This window comes from Rosa rugosa, chromosome 5 (genome assembly GCF_958449725.1).
Source record: "Rosa rugosa chromosome 5, drRosRugo1.1, whole genome shotgun sequence".
Lineage (NCBI taxonomy): Eukaryota > Viridiplantae > Streptophyta > Magnoliopsida > Rosales > Rosaceae > Rosa > Rosa rugosa.
The window spans coordinates 18,455,693-18,473,705 of NC_084824.1; the positions used below are offsets into that span (position 1 = coordinate 18,455,693).

Below are 18,013 nucleotides of genomic sequence, written 5' to 3' on the forward strand. Positions count from 1 at the left end.
CGGTATCGTAAACCTCTTTTGTCTGCAAGTTAACATTGGCCTTCCTGACTGCCTTAGAATCACGAACCAACTCCTCGATGATGGCATTAGTGTCAACATAGGCGTAGGGGGCATCACTCTTGCTAGCAGTCTCGCTCGGCATATTAGCTTCAAAAAAAAAAAAGTCAGAAAATGCAATATCAACATAATGTCAGCTACAAAGGCAAAAACCTCACCAGGACGTCTCCCCAACTACCATCTCTCGTATATCACCAGTCTACTGACGCAGTCGGAAGTAACCCTAGCAATAAACCTAAAACAATAATTCTGGAGTCCACCAGAGATAAATGAGAAAACTCTCAATTTTGATTGATAATATGATAAAAGATAGGTTCTGCAGCCGTTTAAGGTTGCTTATATATGAGAAAAGAAACCCTAGGGCGACTAACAATGAAACCCTAAAGCCCACGGGTAAAAACAAAAAAATCCAAAACAAACTAGAAAACCGAAAATTCTGAAAATTAGTAAATTGTAGTTTTGAGGCCCTAAACGACCCCGAAAGCCTGAAAAAGCCCACACGTCATAGCATAGCAACGAGTTTTGTTCCTGGCAGCAAACCGGGTTTTCCTCCTTTTCCACGATCGAGCTATTCTTCAATTCAGACCGCCATTCATTCTACATCATCTACACATGTGATAGAACCCCCTCATCCCCAAAGGGAACTTGCCCAACACCCTCATGATGCGCTTCCGCTAATGTTAGTGTCTTGTCTCCCTACTGGTCAAAAGAAACGCTATTAGCACATACCCATAATACAATTACATCAAAGACATGATCACATGCATGACTCACCAATGGGCTAGCACCGAGTCGGGACCTGATGAACCATATCAGGGTTCTGCCAGAGGCCACCAATGAGACAAGGTTTTCCCCTCCACCGAGTGTAAATATTGGAGGGAAAATCCTTAATGACTACGCGCCCACGGGCCCTAAAATTCACACACCCGCTATCACCAATCTTCGTTGAATACTGCATCTTAAACATGGAACTAAATTCATTTATGCTGGGACACTGTTGTTTGCTAACCTTCCACAGCAACAAGACTCCCATAAGATGCCTCAACGCATTAGGCGATAGTTGACCAACGGAAATATTAAGACAAGATAGCAAGTATTGCATCTCATCAGATATCGGAAACGATAACTCGCACTTCAGTTGGTACTAATAAAAACACGCCCATCCCAATTCAGGATGACTAAAGAACCCCCCATTCCTTAGAGGCTGCAGCAACACATTATCCGGGATACCCCAAGTCGCCCTCATCTCGTCAATCTGCTCCTGCATCGTACTCGGTCTCGGTTGGTCAATTGGCATATCGTCAGAAGCCAACGACAATCGCCCACCCGGCGATTGAGGAACCTCCAACAATTCGTATTCCTCAGAGCCGAAGTCCTCGTGACCCATCTCTTCCTCAGGAGTACCAGCACCACTCGGAGCACCACGAGAGGACCCTTCCCCACCCCCCCCCCCCTCGCCATGGGCACATTACTCATAAGCCATACTGCAAAACAACATACCTAAGGTTAGTCAAAGTCAGTCAACTCTCCCTATCGCCTTCCCCAACCCACCTCACGACAAAAATTTTCAAAATCAAAAACAACACTCTTGGAGCCATAATACCCACACACCCACAGAAATCTATTCCCCTAAAACCTGCCACAACAACGCCACAGACTAAATCTTCTCCAGCCAAACTAACCCAACCCCGGAAATATTCACCCAAACCCATATTCTCTCAAAAGACAAACAAGAACCAAAACAGAAAGTAAAGAAATGGTACATGTTGATGCTGATTTGCGAATATTGTTGAGACCAACGACGACCTCACATGTCAGACGCTCCAAACTTCAAGCGCTCCCACAACAGGGGAGATTTAAGCTTTGGGAAAAAAAAAAAAAAAAAAAAAAAAAAAACCCAACTTTATCCTGTTTTCTCTCCAAAATTTGATCAGAATATGGGAACAATAGTCGCCCTCGTCTCTCTTCCTAACCTATATATAGGGTCCGCGAGGGCACAGGGACCGTTGGACGTGCAAGGACTATAACACCAGATTTCGCCACGTGTCAGACATGTCTGAGCGTAACAGTAGTCGTGCGCCGTCGCCTCGGCTCCCTCCCCACTACTCCATTATTACCTGTTACAAAACCCAGTATGCTAGACTTCCTGCACACGAAACACGAATAACAGCAGGACACGTGTCGCCAGGGCATAGAAAATATTCCAAAAGACACATGAAATCCTAGTCCAAGTAGCCGATCGCGATACAAGAAAAGGAAGCACACTCTACCCCAGTCAACACTCCTCTTAGCTCGAGACTTGGGGGACTGGGGGTAATGGTTATACGGAAGCCACGTGACAAGGAGACTCGCCTTGCACTTCCGATATCTCTACCAAAACGAACTCCCCACCTAAGAGAACTCTTGACCGAGGACTTGGGGGACTTGTTGGTATATATACCTCCCAGGCACAAATATCGGAAACACAAGGCTCATCTAGCCACCAAAAAACAACAAAGATACTCCCAAACAGGGATCCCGATACCCCTTTGGGAGGTATCGGGAACTCAACCGTCTCACATTGGATGCAAAGAAACCACATCTCCTCAAATCCTCTACAAATGGGTCATCTCCAACATCCTAAAGAGATAACTGTTTACTATCGCTTTCCATTATCTTTATCTTATAACGCTACTGACCTAGGCATCGGAGCGTTGAAGGCCAGCACACCCGGTCTTTCCCTCTAACCTCTGTTCTGTTTTACAGATAAACGAGACCGAGAGTGTACTTACATAAGCATTTTCCAAGCATAATTAGCTATAATGAGCCACGGTCATGCTACCACCAGCGGTACCAACGATTACCAATGGTGTGACCTACGGAAACACAGCCAAGCAGGCTATCACCTGAGCCCCAGCTCACCCCCAGATCACCACTGACGCGCCGCGCCAAAATAGCCTCGCTGAAGCATCAGAAGCTGGGAACTGAAGCATATCAGTCCCACATCGAAAACAAGGAAGAAGTCATCCTCTTCCCCACCTATAAAAGGTTCACTCCTCTCCCCTCATTAATTACGCATTTACTACTTACCTACTGTCATTCTGTCAACATAAATACATTGACTAACTTAGGCATCAGAGAAGAAAAGATCGCCCAACGCGGTCTCCCTCTGACGCCCTTTGTATTTTACTTGACAGCTAGCGGAAACTCTGAGAACATCACAAGTAGCGGTCAGCCCACCGGACCAGCATTAACCGAGATTTGGGCTACCGCTCAATCTTAGACATTAACATTGGCGCCGTCTGTGGGAATTCCTTGAACAAAAGGCCATCCCACCACAACAATCACCATGACTAACGGTAGTGGGGGAAACGCTGAAGAGCAGGCGGATCAATCTGCCAACCCCCATCCCACCAACCCCGCGACCAACGTTAACCCAGATGGTAACGTTAACCGTGCGTTATTCAACACTCCGGTCAACCCTAACATGGAACCCCAAGCTACACCTCAGGTCCCGCCGACTCAAACTGCAACGGAGGCCCGACCTGGCAGCAGTCGCCCACTAGGCCAGGACCTTGCCGCTATGTATGAGCTGGCATTGGCGGACCTCCATAGGGCAAACAGGGAACGCGAACAAGAGCGCAGAGAAAAGGTCGAGGCCCAAAAGCAAGTGGCCACGCTGATGTCAAGATTCGACGAACTAAAGAAAGCGCTGGAGGCAAACGATAACCCAGCGCAAAGCGACCAATCGCAGAGCACCAGACGTAGTCGACCCAATACCGGCGGATTGGTACCCGCACCAATCATACTGATGCAGCTACCGCTGAACCCACTAGAGCTACTGGGAATGGGTCCACCTCCCCCACCCCGACTAATGATAGAACAAGAAGCGGAGTCACAACCGCACACCAACCGCTCTGCAGCCAGGGCTAGAACTGAAGGTAATCAACCTGCCCCCTAGGCGGGAACTGGTGCAGCGGAACCTCTAGGCGGGGCCCGCCGGTGACACAACTGCCTGATCCTGGAAAGGATGTAACAACTAGAACAAAGGCTAATACGGGCAGAGGCGGGCGCCCCAGCGCCAATACCAAATCCGCTCTTTGCGTCCAGGCCAAGACCATTCACCGCCAGGATCCTACAGGCCGTCAGGCCAGCACATGCAAAGACGCCAAAGATGTCACAATATGGCGGCATGACTTACCCTTTCGTCCATATGGACACCTTCAAGAAAGTCACTAAAAATAAAGGATTTGATGACGCCACCCTCTGCCACCTGTTCAGCGAAACGTTAGATAGTGAGGCAATGAGTTGGTTCTTTGAGTGCCCACCAGGATCCATCGACTCATTCCACGAGCTATCAAACGCTTTCCTATCACGGTTCATCCTGTTGATCGCCGGACATCACAACACAAGTCACCAGGTGGCGAGCGGCGGCGTCTCAGTACCGCGACCTTGATAAAACAATGGCACTGGCAGCCTTTAAGCAAGGATTCCTAATGGGACCATTCCTCTATCATCTCAATTACAATCGTCCAAACGCCGCGTATGACCACGTCATGAGCGAGGTAGTCATCCACGCACATGTAGAGTTCATCACATATAGAGAAACCCCGCCAACGCCAGCAAAGTCTACGCAACCCTCCTCCAGCCAGCAGGAGACCGCTAGATAAAATCTCTACTGCGCCGCCAACTGATAAGAAGAGAGAGTGGCAACAAGGCAACTACCAGAGTAAGCGGCAGAAGGACCAGTATTACCATAAGGGCAACCGCTCATCCCATGGGGATAACCGTAACAAACAGACGGAGTCTTCCCAGCGGTACGCAGTGTTTACAGTCCTTACAGCCTTGTATGAAGAGATATACGACCAGTGCAAAGACCAGATCCCACCGCCACCCCCAAGAAAGTACCCAAGGGTGGGAAAACCAAGAAACACCGGCAAGTGGTGCAAATACCACGAGGACAGCGTCACAACACCAACAACTGCAACGCTCTCAAAACGGCAATTGAGACTTTGTATCGTGAGGGTAAACTGGAGCAGTTCAAGGTGCGTCAGCCGCCTCCAGTGGTCGCCAACATCGAGCCCATGCGCCGCATAAACACCATCGACGGTGGTGCTCCGATCACCAACATGTCTCATAGAGCAAGAAAGCGTTATCCACGCGTTAACCACCCCAAAGAAATTTGCAACATCCGCTATGAGATATCCGCTAAGCTCCCAAAGTCTGGTTGGGAACCCATTACCTTCTCAGAGGAAGAAGAGCGCGGAGTACCTCTACCCCACGCCGATCCATTCTTGATCGACGCCATGTTCGATAAATGGTCCGTGGGAAGGGTCCTCGTTGACAGCGGATCTGCTGTCAATGTCATCTTCAATGGCTGCTACAACCAACTCTAGCGGAATAGAAAATTACTACAAGATCATGAGCCCCTGCTCAGCTTCTCCGGTGACGTCACACAACCACTAGGCTCTAACTACATGAGCCTGGTCATCGGCGCTAGCCCATGCACAGCGGAGATCCACAGAATTCATCGTCATCGATTACTTCAGTTCTTATAATGCCATCATTGGTCGACCGTCGCTCAACAAATTAAAGTGCATCATAGCCGGATATATGCTTCTCATGAAGTTCCCTACACCCAACGGGACAGGCTGTGTGAAGGGAAGTCAACAGCTGACACGAGAATGTTACTCAACAACTGTGGCGCGGTTAACACGCCGCCATGAAATCCTAACAATGGGAAACCATGTGTCGTTGACTGATGCAATTGAGGATCCCAGGGACAACGAGGAGAAATATGTAAAGAATGAGCTTGTCGACCCAGAAACATCCTTGAAGGTTATCAGCATCTCCGACGAGCACCCTGAGCGGACAGTCCGCATAGGTGCTCAGCTAGCCCCAGAGATAGCGGCAGAACTCACTCAGTTTCTACGAGACAACGCCGCCGTCTTTGCATGGTCCTACGCTGATATGCTAGGCATCTCCCCTGAAATCATCACGCACAAGTTGACCATCAAACCATCCTTCTATCCAGTCAAACAACGACGAATGGCCTTTGATGAAGAAAGATATCGTGCAATAGGGGAAGAAGTCGCCAAGCTTCAGGGCATTAGGTTCATCCGCCAGGTTAATTATCCCCAGTGGATTTCCAACTTGGTCATGGTCAAGAAACCTAGCGGAAAGTGGCGGATGTGTGTAGACTTCAAGGGTCTCAACAAGGCATGCCCCAAGGATAGTTTCCCGCTACCCCGCAATGACCAGTTGGTTGACGTTACAGCGGGACATGAGTTGCTCAACATGATGGATGCCTTCTCAGGATACAATCAAATCAAGATGCACCCTAGCGACCAAGAGTGCACCACCTTCACAACCGACAAGGGCCTATACTGCTACAATGTCATGCCCTTCAGATTGAAGAACGTTGGGGAACATACCAGTGGTTAATGAAAGCCATGTTCACGGAACACCTCGGCAAAATAATAAAGGTCTACGTGGATGATATGTTGGTCAAAATCATCAAAGCCAGCAGACACATGGCAAACCTCCGCATCATATTCGCCATTCTCTTGGCCTATGGTATGCGCCTTAATCCAGAAAAATGTTTCTTTGCCGTCACCGCTAGCAAGTTTCTGGGTTACATCGTCAGCGAGAGAGGCATAGAGGCTAATCCTGACAAGGTGCAAGCCATCCTCAACATGAAGTCTCCGGTATGGAAGGTACACGTCCAGAGCCTCCAGGGCAAACTAACTGCCCTTTCTCGGTTCATCTCCAGACTCACCGACAGATGCCTCCCATTTTTCAAGGTTCTGAGGAGGACCCATAAGAAAGTAATCGACTGGACCCCAGATTGTGAAGCGGCGTAACAGAGCTTGAAAGAGTACTTGGCAGCAGTCCCACTACTCTCCATCCCTGTACAGGGTGAGGTACTCTACATATACTTAGCGATATCCCCGTCAGCAGTAAGCTGCGCCATTGTACGGCGGGAAGGACAAGATGAGCTCCCGGTATTCTACGCCGGCAGAGGCATAAATGGGGCGGAGACAAGATACACCCCCCTGGAGCAACTCGCTCTTGCACTAATTGTCACCGCTAGACGTTTTCGCCAATACTTTCAAGCTCAGACAATCCATGTCTTAACAAACCAGCCGCTGAAACAGGTAATGCAGAACCCTGAACATTCAAGACGCCTCAGCAAAAGGGCCATTGAGCTCAGCGAGTTCGACATTGACTACAAGCCATGAACCGTTATGAAGGGCCAGGCTGTGGCCGACTTCATTGCTGATCTCACGGAGCAAAAGGATGGGCCCATCCCAGAGCCAGTGGAGGGCGACACCGCCATGACAGCCGCTGAGGGATCAGCACCCAAGCAACAGTCAGACTGGAACCTCCATGTGGACGACTCCGCCTCCGCCAAGGCATGTGGCGCCGGCGTTATTTTGATAGGCCCAGGGGGACTGAACGTGGAGTACGCGTTGAAGTTCAATTTCACAGCCTCAAATAATATGGCGGAGTATGAAGCGCTCATTGCAGGCTTACTCCTCGCCATCGACTCAGGTGCTGACAGCGTCAACATATTCAGCGACTCCCAGCTAGTCGTTAACCAAGTCAACGACAGTTTCCAAGCAAAAGACAAACAGTTGGCGACAAACTTGGGCTACGTCAAAACACTCTTCATGAAATTCAAATTCCACAACATCACACAAATCCCCAAGGAAAAGAATGCCAAAGCTGATTCACTGGCAAGGTTAGCAACCGCTCAACCACACCAAAGTCCAGCGGACACAAGGTGGAGTGCCTTGACAAGCCAAGCATCACCAAAACCCTAGCGAAAATTTTCAACATTGAGGTCCACCCCAACTGGATGGATGAAATCATCGAGTACGAGCTCTATGGAACGCTGCCAACAGACAAGGTCGAAGCGCGGCAACTCAAGCGGCGGGCAACCCGCTACAACATACAAAACGGCAAGCTTTACCGCCAGGGGTTCACCCATCCCAACTTCCGGTGTCTGACCCCAGAAGTAGGCAAGGTCGTTCTGGCAATGATACATGCTGGGGAATGTGGCAATCACTTAGGCGCCAGGTCATTAGCAAATCGCACAATGCGACAAGGGTACTTCTGGCCCACGCTCGACTACGACGCCAGACAAGTCTCGAAATCTTACCACAAGTGCCAACAATACGTTGACCTACCACATGCCCCGGCAGAGCCCCTCTCGATAATCATCGGCCTATGGATTCACTCCACTTAGGGCCTTGACCTACTCGGCAAATTGCCAACCGCAAAGGAGCAATTCAAATATATCATTGTGGCCATTGATTACAATAGCAAGTGGATTGAAGCGGAACCGCTGACAGCCATAACAACCGCCAAGGTCACTCACTTCCTCTGGAAAAACATCTACTGTCGCTATGGCGTCCCCCACACTATCATCACAGACAACAGAAAGCAGTTCAACAACAAGGAACTCATATCCTTCACCGATAACCTGGGCACCAAAATGAGCTTTGCATCTCTCGCTCACCCCCAAACCAACGGCCAAGTCGAAGCGGCAAACAAGATAATCAAGAGGCTGCTAAAAAAGAAGCTCGACGACACCAAGGGCTTATGGGCGGAGAAGCTCTCGGAAGTTCTGTGGGCCATCAGGACAACCCCAACATCCGCTACCGGTGAAACACCATTCTGTATGATGTTTGGGACTGAGGCCGTCCTACCCATCGAGGTCACCCAGCCAACCACTAGGGTGGAGGGATACTGTCCCGAGACCAACGGCGCATGCATCAACCTCGACAAGGACCTCCTCGAGGAGAAACGCCACAGGGCCCATTTGCACAATTTGCAAAACAAACAGCGGGTATCGCGTTTCTACAACGCCAGAGTTAAGGCCCGAAACCTCCAACTTGGGGACTGGGTCATGAAGGAAGTCATTCCCCCGCCAACGGCACTCCGTCCAACTTGGGAAGGGCCATACAAAATAGTGGAAGTCGTCAGCCCCGGCACCTTCTACTTGATGGATAAGGATGGCGTCACAACGACCCACCATTGGAATACCGAACACCTTCGGTATTATTACAAATAGTCATGCCGCTACCCAAGAGCATCTTGACTTAGCTAAATTTTTGTTTAGTATTTAGCTAAGGGAAGCTACATGTACATACATGTACATTTGCAAGCATAATTAGCTATAATGGGCCACGCTCATTGTACCGCCAAAGGTACTAATTCCAACCAAAGGAATGACATGCAGACACACCGCCAGGCGGGCTACAGCCTCAGCGTCGAATCACCTCCAGATAGCCGCCAACGCGCCGCCACGCGTCGCGCCAAGATAGCATCAGAAGCTTCTGAAACTGGGAACTGAAGCATATCAGTCCCACATCGAAAACAAAGAGAAGATCAACCTCTTCCTCACCTATAAAAGGTTCTCTCCTCTCTACTTATTAATTACGCATTCAATACTTACCTACTGTTACTTTGTCAACATAAATACATTGACTAACTTAGGCATCGGAGAGTTGAAGACCGCCCAACGCGGTCTCCCTCTGACGCCCTTTGTATTTTACTTGACAGGTAGCGGAGGCTTTGAGAGTACCGCAAGTATCGATCCGCTCACCGGATCAGCGTTAACAAAGGTCCAGCTACCGCCGGACTTTTAGACATTAACATTGGCACCGTCTGTGGGAACCCTTGAACAAAAGGCCATCCCACCACAATCACCATGACTAACGGTAGCGGGGGAAACGCTGAAGAGCAGGCAGACCATCCCGCCATTCCCCAACCCTCCAACCCAGCGGTAGGCGTTAACCGCGCACTATTCAACACCCCAGCCAACCCCGGCGGTGAGGCAAATCCAAGCAGCAGCCGCCCACCAGGTCAAGACCTCGCCGCCATGTACGAGCTGGCATTGGCAGACCTTCACAAGGCAAACAGAGAACGTGAAGAGGAGCGCAGAGAGAAGACTGAGGCCCAAAAACAGGTGGCTACGCTGATGTCACGGTTTGATGACCTGAAAAGGACGCTGGAAAGAACCGCCAATCCAGCGCAGAGCGAGCAATCACACAGCACCAGGCGTAGTCAGCCCAACACTGGCACATTAGCACCAGGACCAGTCATACAGATGCAGGTTCCGCTGGACCCACCTGAGCTATTGGGGATGGGACCACCGCCCATCCCTCAGCTAATATTAGAGCAGGAGGCGGAGTCTGTACCGCGCACCAACCGCTCGGAAGCTAGGGCAAGAACTGAGGGCAATCCGCCTGCGCCAAGGCGTAGGCAGGCCCAGCGGAGTACCCAGGCCGGATCCGCCGGCGACGCAGCAGCCCAAATTCTGGAAAGGATGCAACGATTGGAACAGAGGTTAGTCCGGGCGGAGTCGGGCGCCCCGGCGCCAACTCAAAGTCCACTTTTCAAGTCCAGACCAGGGCCCTTTACCGCTGCAATTCTGCAAGCTATCAGACCGGCGTACGCAAAAACTCCAAAGATGTCACACTATAGCGGCACGTCCGACCCCTTCGTCCACATGGACACCTTCAAGAAGGTCACCAACAACAAGGGATTTGACGACCCCACCCTGTGCCACTTGTTCAGCGAAACGTTGGACGGTGAGGCGATGAATTGGTTCTTCGAGTGCCCGCCGGGATCCATTGACTCATTCCATGCACTATCGCACACCTTCCTCTCTCGGTTCATCTTATTGTCCGCCGAACATCATAACACAAGTCAGCTGTTCAGCGTTAAGCAGGGGGGAAACGAATCACTGAAGGCATTCGTCACAAGGTGGCGAGCGGCAGCATCTCAGTGCCGCGATCTAGACAAATCAATGGCATCGGCGGCCTTCAAGCAGGGACTCCTCAAGGGGCCATTCCTCTACCACCTCAACTACAACCATCCAAACGCGGCATATGACCATATCATGAGTGAGGCGGTCATTCACGCCCAGGCGGAATTCATCACATATGGAGAAGCCCCACCGCCACCGGCAACGCCAGCAAAGACAACACAACCCACCTCCAGTCAGCAGGAGACCGTTAATAAAGCACCCGCCGCACCGCCAACTGACAAGAAAAGGGAATGGCAACAGGGCCACTACCAGAACAGGCGGCAGAAGGACCAATACCACAAGGGCAACCGCCCAACCCAGGAGGATAACCGCAACAAGCAAACGGAGTCTTCTCAGCGGTATGCAGTGTTCACGGTCCTCACAACCTCGTATGAGGAAATATACAATCAGTGCAAGGATCAAATCCTGCCACCACCCCCAGCAAAATACCCAAAGACGGGCAAACCTAGAAACACCGGCAGGTGGTGCAAGTACCATGAGGACAGCGGTCACAATACCAACAGCTGCAACGCACTAAAAACAGCCATTGAGACCCTGTACCGAGAGGGCAAGATGGAGCAATTCAAGGTGCGCCAACCGCCACCTGTGATCGCCAACGTCGAGACCTTGGGCCGCATTAACGCCATTGACGGCGGTGCTCCAATCACGAGCATGTCTCACAGGGCAAGGAAGCGTTATGCACCCGCCAATCACCCAAAGGAAGTCTGCAATATCCGTTACGAGAGGTCCGCCAAGCTCCCAAGAACGGGTTGGGAACCTATTACCTTCTCAGAGGAGGAGGAGCGCGGAGTGCATTTACCCCATGACGACCCATTCTTGGTCGATGCCATTCTTGGCAAATTCTCAGTAGGGAGAATCTTGGTGGATAGCGGATCCGCTGTCAACGTCATCTTCCGCGGTTGCTACGACCACCTCAAGCGGAACAAAAAACTACTCCAGGATCACGAGCCACTGCTCAGCTTCTCCGGTGACGTCACACAACCGCTAGGTTCGGATTACATGCGACTGGTTATTGGCACTAGCCCATGCATGGCGGAGGTACATACGGAATTCATTATTGTCGACTGTTTGAGTTCGTACAACGCCATCATTGGTCGACCAGCGCTTAACAAGCTCAAGTGCATCATTGCCGGGTACATGCTTCTCATGAAGTTCCCCACGCCCAACGACACGGGCTGTGTGAGGGGAAGCCAGCCGCTGGCACGAGAATGTTATTCAACGACTATAGCGCGGTCAGCACGCCGCCATGAAATCCTGACTGTGGGTAATGAGGCACCGCCACCAAACATCTTTGAGGATCCTAGGGATGAGGAGGAGAAATATGTAAGGAAGGAGCCGGTCAACCCGGACACGTCGTTGAAAGTTGTCTGCATCTCAGACGAGCACCCTGAGCGGACAATCCGCATAGGCGCCCAACTAGACCCAGAGGTGGAGGCAGAACTCACTCAATTCCTACGTGATAACGCCGCCGTCTTTGCATGGTCCTACGCGGACATGCCAGGTATCTCTCCTGAAATTATCACTCATAAATTGACCATCAAACTCTCCTTTTATCCCATCAAGCAGAAGCGGAGGGCCTTCGATGAGGAAAAATATCGGGCAATCGGAAAGGAGGTCGCCAAACTCCAGGACATTGGATTCATCAGCCAAGTCATCTATCCCCAGTGGATCTCAAATTTGGTAATGGTCAAAAAGCCCAGCGGCAAGTGGCGGATGTGTGTCGACTTCAAAAATCTCAACAAGGCATGCTCAAAGGATAGTTTCCCGCTACCTCGTATCGATCAGCTAGTCGATTCAACCGCCGGACATGAGCTCCTTAGCATGATGGACGCTTTCTCCGGATACAATCAGATCAAAATGCCCCCCAGCGACCAGGAATGCACCACCTTCATCACCGACAAAGGCCTCTACTGCTACAATGTCATGCCTTTCGGTCTGAAGAACGCCGGTGCAACTTACCAGCGGTTGATGAACGCCATGTTCGCTGAGCATCTGGGAAAAATCATCGAGGTCTACGTGGACGACATGCTAGTTAAGAGCATAAAGGCCAGCGGACATGTGGCAAATCTCAGGATCATAGTAACCATTCTCCTGGCCTATGGTATGCGCCTCAACCCAGAAAAATGTTTCTTTGCGGTCACCGCTAGCAAATTTCTGGGTTACATCGTCAGCGAGCGAGGCATCGAGGCTAACCCAGATAAGATACAGGTCATCCTTAACCTGGCGGACCCCGAGTATAAGGTGGACGTCCAATGCCTCCAGGACAAGTTAACCGCCCTTTCTCGATTCATCTCTCGACTCACTGATACGTGTGCCCCATTCTTCAAACTCCTCAAAACAACTCACAAGAAGGTCATCGACTGGAACCCAGAGTGTATGGCGGCGTTCCAGGGCCTGAAGGAATACCTGGCGGCAGTCCCTCTCCTTTCTGTCCCTGTGCAAGGAGAAATACTATTCATATACCTAGCGGTCTCGGCATCGGCGGTAAGTTGCGCCATTGTCCGGCGGGAAGGCCAAGATGAGCTCCCAGTGTTCTACGCCGGCAGAGGCATGAACGGAGCAGAAACAAGATATCCTCCCTTGGAGCAACTGGCCCTCGCACTTATCGTCGCCGCCAGACGCCTCCGCCAATACTTCCAGGCTCACACGATCCATGTGTTAACCAATCAGCCGCTGAGGCAAGTGATGCAGAACCCTGAACACTCGGGGCGCCTCAGCAAGTGGGCCATTGAGCTCAGTGAGTTCGACATAGAATACAAGCCAAGAACCGCCATGAAGGGCCAGGCAGTGGTGGACTTCATCGCTGAACTCACCGAGCGTCAGCCAGAACCCGGTACCCAGACAGAGCCCGGAACAGAAGTGGTAACCGCTGAGGAAACAATTTCCCCACACTCGGATTGGAACCTGCATGTGGACGGCTCCGCTAGCGCCAAGGCCAGCGGCGCCGGAGTCATCTTAACAGGACCCGGGGGACTGAACGCGGAGTACGCGTTGAAATTCAACTTCAAAGCTTCAAACAACATGGCGGAGTACGAGGCACTCATCGTCGGTCTGCTCCTCACCATTGACTCAGGGGCTGACAGCGTCAACATATTCAGCGACTCTCAATTAGTCGTTAACCAGGTCAACGACAGCTTCCAAGCCAAGGACCAGCAGTTAGCGGCATATTTAGGGTACGTCAAAACGTTGCTAAAAAAGTTCAAATTTCACACCATCACACAAATCCCCAGGGAAAAGAACGCCAAGGCTGATTCACTGGCGAGACTGGCAACCGCCCAGCCGCATCAGAGTCCAGCGGACACAAGAGTGGAGTGCCTTGACAAGCCAAGCATCACAAAGACCCTAGCGGAGATCTTCAACATTAAAGTCAACCCCAGCTGGATGGACGAGATCACTGCATACAAGCGCAGCGGCACATTGCCAGAGGATAAGGTCCAGGCGAGACAGCTCAAGCGGAGGGCAACCCGCTACAGCATCCAAAATGGCAAACTCTACCGCCATGGATTCACTCACCCCAACCTCCGCTGTCTAACCCCAGTGGATAGAGGCAGAGCCACTAACGGCAATAACTACCGCCAAGGTAATTCGCTTCCTCTGGAAGAACATCTACTGCCGCTATGGTGTCCCACATACAATCATTACAGACAACGGCACACAGTTCAACAACAAGGAACTCATATCGTTCACCGCCAACCTTGGCACCAAGATGCGTTTTGCGTCTGTCGCTCACCCCCAAACCAACGGCCAAGTCGAAGCAGCAAACAAGATAATCAAGAAACTGCTAAAAAAGAAACTCGACGACGCCAAGGGTTTGTGGGCGGAGAAACTTCCAGAAGTTCTATAGGCCATCCGGACAACTCCAACCTCCGCCACCGGCGAAACACCCTTTTGTATGATGTTCGGAACAGAGGCTGTCCTACCTATTGAAGTAACTCAGCCTACCGCTAGGGTCGAAGGCTACTGCCCAGAGACCAACAGCAACGGCATCAACCTGGACAGGGACCTCCTAGAGGAAAAAAGACACGAGGCCCATTTGCACAACCTACAAAACAAGCAGCGGGTATCGCGTTTCTATAACGCCAGGGTCAAGGCCCGGAACCTCCAACTGGGGGACTGGGTAATGAAGGAAGTCATTCCACCACCAACAAAACTCTGCCCAACTTGGGAAGGTCCATACAAAATTGTAGAAGTCGTTAGCCCAGGCACCTTCTACTTAATGGACAAGGATGGCGTCACCACGACCCACCCTTGGAATACCGAACATCTTCGGTATTACTACAAATAGTCATGTCGCTACCCAGGAGCATCTTGACTTAGCTAAATTTTTGTTCAATATTTAGCTAAGGGAAGCTACCCAACTGGTACATCCCCACTTTTGTAAAACCTGATCCGTCAGTTATCAATGAAACGAGGAATTATTCAAACCATTGTTACCAAGTCTAGCACTGAGGGCAACTGGTAACGCCAGTAATCGTCAGCGGACTACGTCCGCTACGTTGTGCACTTGGACCAATCTTAATTCCTTTAATGTTTCATTGATTGCAAAAGAAAATTCCAAGTCAAAGCCCTAGCGGTACAAGCATATCATGACAAACCAAAATTCCAAATTTCATTTCATATATTGAGGGATGGGACTCCCCACCCAAAAATATTCTTTACATCCAACAAAATTCTGCCTCAGCGGCTACACAAAAAAAAAGGGGGAAGTTCAGCATCTCAGGGGTTGGCTTCCGCGTCGTCTTCTGCGGCATGCAGCGGCGGCTGTTCGCGACTTGTTTGTTCAGACCCGCGGGCAGTGGGGCTTGGGGTCTCTATGGTCCCATCCGGCCTAGTGTGAGCCGCCATGAAACCGGCACGGGACACCTCCGACTGGGTAGGAGGAGTCCGCCGGGAATCATCCACCGGCCGCAAAACATTCTCTCCGCTGCCCGAGCCAGCGCCCTCAACTTGGACATTCTGCACTGGCGGGCCACTCTTCGGCGGCAGTACATTCTTCGCTTGCGGCACGGTGGGCTGGGACGCCTTTGCCCAGTCAATGGCACCCTTTTGGGTCAGCATCTCCACATTGGCTAGGGCGCCAGCCTTCGCCGATTCAGTCATCGCTTTTTTGTACTCCGCCAACTGTTTAAATTTCTCCACGGCGACGGCAGCGGCACGGCTCCCTTTGTCCCTCAAGCGGCCCACCTCAGCCTCCAGTTTCTTCACCTCCCCTTGCCTGGCGGCAGACTCCCGCTGCTGGATATCAATCTTCTTTTCCTTAGCGGCCACCCGTTCCTGCAGCAGGGCCCTGTCTTGCTCCGGCTTGGAGACGTGTTCATTTCGCTCCACATCCCGCTGGACGGCCACTTCCAGCTTGCCACGAGCGTCCGCAGCATCGCAGTCCGCCTTCAACAGGCGCCGCTCCACACCCGCCAGCCTGTCCTTGGCATCCGCCAGCTCCCCCTCGAGTCTCTTGATCTCCTCCCTGAGCTGCACCTCAATCCGGGGTTGCTTCGACGCCGCCAGGAACATTTCATTCAGCCCAACTGCCAGGTGACCAAAGGCCGAGCTAAAGGGCGAGTTGTCAATCGCCGTAGGGCGCGAAATCCCCGCTAAGCCGCCAAAGCCCAAACGCTCGCAGAGATGGAAGAGAAACTCCCGCTCACTGTCGGTCATGAACTCGGCGTATTCGGCGAAGGAGTCCAGATCGCTCACAGGCGCCTCTCTGACGGCAGCCACCGGTGCCTTTGGCAGAGCTTGTCGAACCTTCTTTTGCTGACGGACCCTGATGATCTCCGCGTCATCCTCATCCTCCTCGGCGGAGTCGTTCTCCCGGCGCTTCCGCAGGAGCACCCGTGTGTTTCCAGCGGGTGCAGGCCTTGGCCCCCTTTGCGGCTGCTCCAGCCAGGCCACTGTGGCAGTCCCCGCCGGCTGTCCTGCCCTCTGTGACCCACGCCTAAGGGCAACCACCCTCTCTTTCTGCGGAGCGGGAGCAGCGAACCCCTTCTTCCCGCCCTCCACATTGGTCCCCGCCTGAACAACCGGCAGGCCGTCGGCGCCAAGGTGGGAGTGGTGTGGCATGGCCAGCACCACCGGAACCTCGGATGGGCTCAGCGCCAGCGTCTCTGGGTTCACAGCCGTCTTCTGGGCCTCCTGCCCTGAGGCGTACATGGCCTCCAAGAAATTGTCAATCTCAGCACGGTCCATGGCCTTCTCAAAAGCGTCGCGGCTAGCTTTGTTGCCTGGCGGAGTCTCTAAAAAAAAAAAAAAAAAGTGTACACGTCAGCCTCAGACAAACTAGCAAAAGGTACTGTATGGCGGTAGTTTCTTACCAACGGCGCGAGTCAGTTGTTGATCGACCAACAACTCCCAACCGGTCAGGAGACGGAAATCCAGCAAATTGCGATTCCGCCAACAGCCTCTGATGCGCGTCACGCGGCACTCTTCCTCACGAGTCAGGTTATACCGCAAGCCCGCTACACAACAAGAATAATGATTAGCATACGGTACAAGGCTATACATAACGTTAAACACCAGACGTGTTCAGTGGAGACCGCCAGACAACCTCGGATGGGCTGAAACTCCGACTTAATCCTAAACGTCGGTACCCCCTCGTTGGACTCAGATCGGTACTCTCACCCCGCCGTGGCAACGCAGAAGGTCCCCCGCCAGTAGGACATTGAATCCCTCAAGTTCTCGATCAGCTTGGGATCTCCCTGACGGCGACTCAAATTCACCTGCCCTCTGCAACCTTGGCGCTTCACGTACACCAGTTCGTAGAAGTGCAGTACCTCCGCCACAGTTGGCCCCTCGCAGCCGGACAGCCGCCACAGTGAGTTCATCGCCAACATCAACCGCCACATGTTGAGGCAGATCTGCCCAAAGGCAAGGCCGAACTCGCACACCAAGATTTGTAGATTGGGCACGAGCGGGAGCGTCACCCCTTGACGGAATATTGCCTCGTGCACAGCGGTGAACCCCGCTGGGAGAATGGAGGCCTTCTCATCCACTGTCGGCGGACGCAGTTTCACAGCGCCAGGCAACCGAAACATCCGCTTCAACCGATTGACGGCAACGGCAGTCATCCTCCCTCCAGCCTCGTCAACAGGGGTCCCATCCTGGAGAACCCATGCCGACTCTGTGTCCTCCCCCGTCGCA

The 18,013-nt window shown here is 51.9% G+C and overlaps 1 protein-coding gene across 1 annotated transcript in view; it reads right to left on the reverse strand.

Moving 5' to 3' along the window:
* Nucleotides 1–2,153: 2,153 nt before the first annotated feature.
* The window catches only part of LOC133708901 (ISWI chromatin-remodeling complex ATPase CHR11), a 52,393-nt gene continuing 36,533 nt past the window's right edge, over nucleotides 2,154–18,013 (reverse strand). Inside the window, exon 26 of the mRNA XM_062134470.1 lies at nucleotides 2,154–2,163. The gene's annotated coding sequence lies outside the window, so the exon portion shown is untranslated. The remainder of the gene's footprint in view (nucleotides 2,164–18,013) is intronic.